The sequence below is a fragment of the Bidens hawaiensis genome, unplaced genomic scaffold (assembly GCF_021521415.1).
Source record: "Bidens hawaiensis isolate Kalapana, Puna unplaced genomic scaffold, B.hawaiensis_p1.1 tig00025186_1, whole genome shotgun sequence".
In the NCBI taxonomy this organism is placed as follows: Eukaryota; Viridiplantae; Streptophyta; class Magnoliopsida; order Asterales; family Asteraceae; genus Bidens; species Bidens hawaiensis.
In genome coordinates, this window is record NW_027494008.1 from 293,005 (window position 1) to 299,004 (window position 6,000).

The following is a 6,000-nucleotide window of genomic DNA, read 5'->3' on the forward strand; positions in this document are numbered from 1 at the left end:
CCCCATGGCGATGAACTTGGTCGAATGAAGCCTTTCTCGAGAAGCTTGTCAAGTTATTTCTTTAACTCCTTCATTTCAGTTGGTACGAGGCGATACGGAGCTTTGGCGATCGGAGCAGTACCTGGAATGAGATTGATTCTAAACTCTACTTCGCGATCGGGAGAGATTCTGGGAAGTTCGTCGGGAAAGACATCGGCATAATCGAAAACAAAATGAACTTCTTTGATTTCTTTGGGTTTAGATTCTTTGGTGATGTAGGCCATGAATGCTAAGCATCCTTGATTTAAACATTTGTTAACCCTTATCATAGAGATTAGGCTAACTTGGCCAGCGTCTTTATCCCCTTCTATTCGAATTGTTCGTTTATCAGGGGCTCGAAGTTCAACGGTTTTGCTATTGCAAAGGATACGAGCATGGTTGTCGGATAACCAATCCATACCCAATACAATATCAAAACCCACAAGAGTCATAGGTAGCAATTGAATAGGCAAAATATAACCGGTTAATAAGATTTTTCCGTTTTCTAACGCTTCGGAGATTTTAACAATTTCGCCACTAGCAGTCTCGATGCTTAGAGTTTTATTAAGTTTGATTAAAGGTTCGTTTAATAGACTACAAAAGTTATAATCTATAAAACTTAAATTGGCACCTGAATCTAACAAGACTCTAGCATAAGTGTTGTTAACTAGGAACGTACCGGTAATGGTTTCCGGCATGTCGGCCGCTTTCTTTGTGTCTAAGACGAAGACTCTTGTGTTGCCCTTCTTGGGCTCATTCTTTTGACCACTACCACCCGCACCACCAGTCGTGAGTTTGTTCTTGGGGCATTCAAAGCTAAGATGTCCCATTTCTTTTTTACAGTTATAATAGGTCATCTTATTCTTCCAACAATCGGCCTTTGCGTGGCCGGGTCTATGACACGATTCACAGACTCGTGGAGTTAAATGGCATTTATCCCTATGATATTTCTTACAAATTTTACATTGTGGAATGCTGGGGTTGAAGTCGGACCTTCGTTGGTAACTCCTTTACCCTTGAAACGGGTATTTCCTTCCTTCTTCGGGTCATGTGTTGTTACAACCCTCTTATCCTCTTCCTTGTTGCGGATCATTCCGCCGATCAAAAAACCGGCTAATTCCATCGCGGAGTCAGCGGTCTATGGCAAGTGAGATCTTACCATATCACGAATCTCTCGTGGTAGTCCCCAAATATAACGTGTCACTTTGCTGTATTCAGGGGTAACCAGCTGGGGAACCAATCGACAGTATTCATAAAATTTTGTATTGTACTCACGAAGGTTTGTTCCAAAGACCTTGTGATTGAAGAATTTAGTTTGGATTTGATCGGTCTCGTGCATTGGACAAAACTTTGCCATCAACAACTCCTTAAACTCTTTCCAGGTTAGATTATACATCACCTCCCTTCCTCTACTCAAAATCAGTGTGTTCCACCACTCCAGCGCTTCACCTTTAAACATGAGAGCAGAATATTGGATCTTTTCTTGATCGGAGCACTTGCTGGTTATAACAATCGTCTCCATTTCCTCAAGCCACCTCACAGTCGTGATGGCTCCTTTGTCTCCGTGGAATTATTTCGGTCCATAGTACTTGAAATCTTTAAACGAGCATCCACTTATCTTTAGTCTTTTAAACTCTTGACAGATTCCACCATCAGCGTTTGACTCGTGAACACTTTCCTCCATATGAGAAGGTCTAGAGCGAGGTTTAGAAACAGATTTTCGAGAAGGGTTGGCAGACTGTGAATGTTTACTTTGTCTAGATTGAGATCTAAATTCAGTTTCGGCCCTCACGACATCTTTTACTATTCTTTGGATTTGTTTCATGTATTTATCAGGGATTGTTTCTTCTTGTTCTCTTTCAGGACCTTTTTCTTCTCGTTTTTCAGCTTCTTTTCTGCAAGCTTCTCGGTTATTGCGTTGTCGAGACATTTTTATCTTTTATTCTTTTTCAATCTTTTTCTTTTATCTGAAATTTAATATATTTTTTTCTTAAAACACAAATTTTATTTATTTCACACACAGATATATATATATACATATATATATATATATATATATATATATATATATCATAAAATGATATATATATTATTTTACAAAATACTTATATATCGTTTATGCGATATATAAACTCCTATCCTTATTACATCATATGTTACACATAAACTATCTTAACACATAAACTTCATTTCTTGAAAACACGCCATCCTCACCATCATTTCAATCCTTCATGAATTTCTTCACAACCTTGGTCAACTTGTTGCATTTTCGAAGAAGCGTCTATCCTATCTTCTTCTTTTTCTTCCCATCAACAACAATCTTCTTTCTCAATTAATCCATCTCGTGTAAAGATCGATCCAGATGTTCCTCCTGTGACCTGGGAATGTCATTGGGATAACCGTAGCGGGGTGGTGGATCACAGTACCCCATCATAACCACGTCAAAATGATTCCTTGGATCCGGATATGGAGAAGCAGTCACATCGGATTGGTAGTTGAAGAAAGCATCGGCAGCCTAATTCTGCTCACGGATTTCGTTTGCTTGATCTTCAATCGAGGGAATCTTTCCTTCATAGGTTGGGAAACTTGATGATGCTTGACCCTTGAGTTCTTGAAGAAATTACATGTACGGATCAACAGAGCCATAGTTTGGATTTTGATGAGTATATTGTTCTTCCACTGGTGTCGTCACCTCATTCGGATTTTCGGGGTAATCCTCTTCCGGTTCTTCTTCGTCTCTTCTTCTGGATCCTCTTCTTCCGGGTCATCTTTCTCCATTATTTGGGCAGTCTCCTTTGATATTGCGGGTATACAGAAACTTTCATACGGTATTGTCACCCTCATTTTGGGCTTGCGTGATGGCCCTTCTTTGTTGATGTGGGAGTCAGTAGAATCCATAGTAGAAGTTCCGGTATGCCACCTTCGCTGATCTGAGTGGCATTGCATCCAGTCGGATGAGGGAGATCTTGGCTCCTCCTTGATCGGTCGGTCGGAGAGGAAAGCGTATGAAGGGTGAGGGTTCGGTGGTAAGTGTGTTGAACCTCCAGATGGGTAATATGGTGGGATCTCAGTTGGTTGATAGGTAGGAATCTCGGAAGGATGATACATGGGTACTTCGGATGGTTGATACATGGGTAAGCTTGACGGGTAATAACTCGAGTGCCTTGGTGCTTGGTATGCTTGATTTGGAGTATTATCTAGATTGTAGATAAGACTTTGTTCAATACCGGGATGTTGATCATGTTCCTTGTTGGAGTTGAAGAATGATTCATAATAATTTTTACTCGTGATGTCTTTTGGGAATTTGTAGTATTTTCCTACTATTTTTTCTTCACGATCATAATACTCCATTAATTTCTCGTAAGACATCTAAATTAGGTGGTTTAGAATGATGAGAGTGAAAGAAAGGGTTACCAGCCAATCTTATCCCTAATCAAATAAACAAGTAAATATTTTCCTATGCTTGGATCGAAGCTTGGGTATTGTTTTATGATACCCAATTCGCTAAGATCGATGGCTCTGATACCAATCTGTCACACCCCCATCTTAGGCCTAGGAGTGTGATCAACAGTTGATACCACATTTATAAATAAATCAGAGTTACGGGTTATTAGCGGAAGACTTTATAAAACATGTGGATTTAAAGTTATAAATATTTACATTACAAAAGACAAGACAAAAGTCTCGTTTAGGTTTACTTGTTTATAAGTTTAACAAAAACACCATATTTAATATTTAAACAAAATATCCAAGCCAGCGGATTCTCGAGCTCTTCGTTCTTCAAGCCCTATTCTTGGTTACTTGAAAAATGTTAGAAAATACGTCAGCAACGAATTCTTGTAAATATGCTGACGCTAAAAATATTTTCTTTACTTAATCACCCCTCGAGACCACATAAGTCTCGGCCCATCTTGGCTTAGGAATAATCAAGTTAAAACAACATCATTATAAATTCGAGTCTCTACACTAGGTCACCCCAGCAAAACACCGCAGCATTTCGACATACTAAGGTACCATAAATATACACATGGTCAGTCTCACTCGAACGTACTTAGGTATGGCCCATCGTGGCTGGAGGTCGTGACCAAGCGTGGTGCAATGTGCCCACCGCATTTAACCACATATGTAAGGATCCAGACAAACATATACTACAGCCTGAAGGCTAGGCTTTTACTCTTATTCATAATGTTTTTAGAGAAACTTAGTCTCATGTAAAGTTTTTCATATAACACGTTGACTCTTTTGAAAACAAGTTTGTAAAAGTGGGGCATATTCACCTTTTCAATTGGGATAGGTTTCAAACACCGTTCGTGGGTCTTTCCCTTGCTATCTCGCACCTATAGTACGAGTATAACTTTTTGTTAGTCGGATATACAATCCGGCTTAGGACCTTTAGTCTTAGTTTTATAAACTTTACCTCGATGAACCTTTAGTTCAAAAATATCTTTTACTTTAAAACCCTTAGTTTTAAAAGTAATACTATAAACCTTTAGTTTATTTATAAAACCCTACGTTTCTTCTTCTATGAAAAACATATTTCTTTCTTTTTGTTATTATTTAAGAATACTCATTATTACTTAAATAATACTTATAACAAAGAATTATATTCACACACACACACATATATATATACACTTGTATTTCATTCTGTTCTTTTCTTTGTTATATATTTCATTTATTTTCAAGGTATCGAGTATAATCTCAACTTAGGTATTAAGCGTTTATAATATTTTATTATTATTTTATTCGGACATTATGCCTACCTTTGTCGGCTTATAATAACCCTAGGGAATTGGACAACACTTGGACTCCCTTTGCTCTTTTCAACTCTTCTTGATCAACACTTCACTTGAGCACACAAATCGAGACACCAATACTTCATAGTACGTGCTTTGGGATGATCGTTGGGACGTCGGGATAGTATCACCTTCTTGATAAACACGTCGTCGATTGGTGGCACGAATATCGAGGGTACGGAACGGAAAACGAGATAACAATCGAGGATGTGGCACGAACTTCGAGGTATGTTAGTGAGATGTTTTAGAGATAGAAATATGTGTGAGTTTGGATGTGGAATGGACTGAACTCGTGGCCTTCTATTTATAAGCAACTTTTTGACCCCGTCGCGGTACGCGACAGCCTTTTGGCAAGCCCGTCGCGTATCGCGACGTAGGCTGCCTGAGTCACCATATAGACCTGCCACGTGGCGAAACGTGGCAGGCGTTGTGCCGCGTGGCGACACGTGGCGATCCGTCTGCCACGTGGTGACACGTGGCGACACATAGTGCCACCACCTGCCATGTGGCACATGTGTCACATTGTGTCAGACGACGTCATCGCGATACGCGATGACGTTGGTTCAACAGCGATCGCGTATCGCTGTTGACTTATTTTAGAACCTTTGACCAAGCCCGTCGCGGTACGCGATGGACTAGTCCTTTGTCACGTCGTGTATCGCGATAGGACAAGAAAACAGAATTTTCCTTTTTGACCTTGGGGTTTGGAATTTGGCAAATTTGTTCCCTTGACTTTGGAATTTGACATTAATGACCCGATATTTTCCTTGATGTTACAGGTACGTTTGTTATGTCTTATAGTTCATCTTCGTATTGTTGCATTCCGACATAAGGGTCATTATTTTTTGTTTGATTGTGTGCTGTACACAAGTAGTACGACGAAATGTCTGTGGTTTTTGGACTTTGTTTTTTGCCTTTGGTTCTATGTTTGTCAAGTTCTAAGTGTTTGCATCACCATTTATCAACCATGCCACTAAAACTATTTTTTCAACAGCAAGACATCAACAATGGTGTGCAATTTTCCAAACTGGTTGATTGTTTCGGTTTAATAAGTTAAAAAATAAATCATGGTCACTAAACAAGTATTATATAATCAAGTTGCTCTTTATAAAACTGAAGATTTTGGAATTCAAATTGAATTCTTCAAAATTTAACAGAACATATGAGTAGTTTATAACCGCCTATA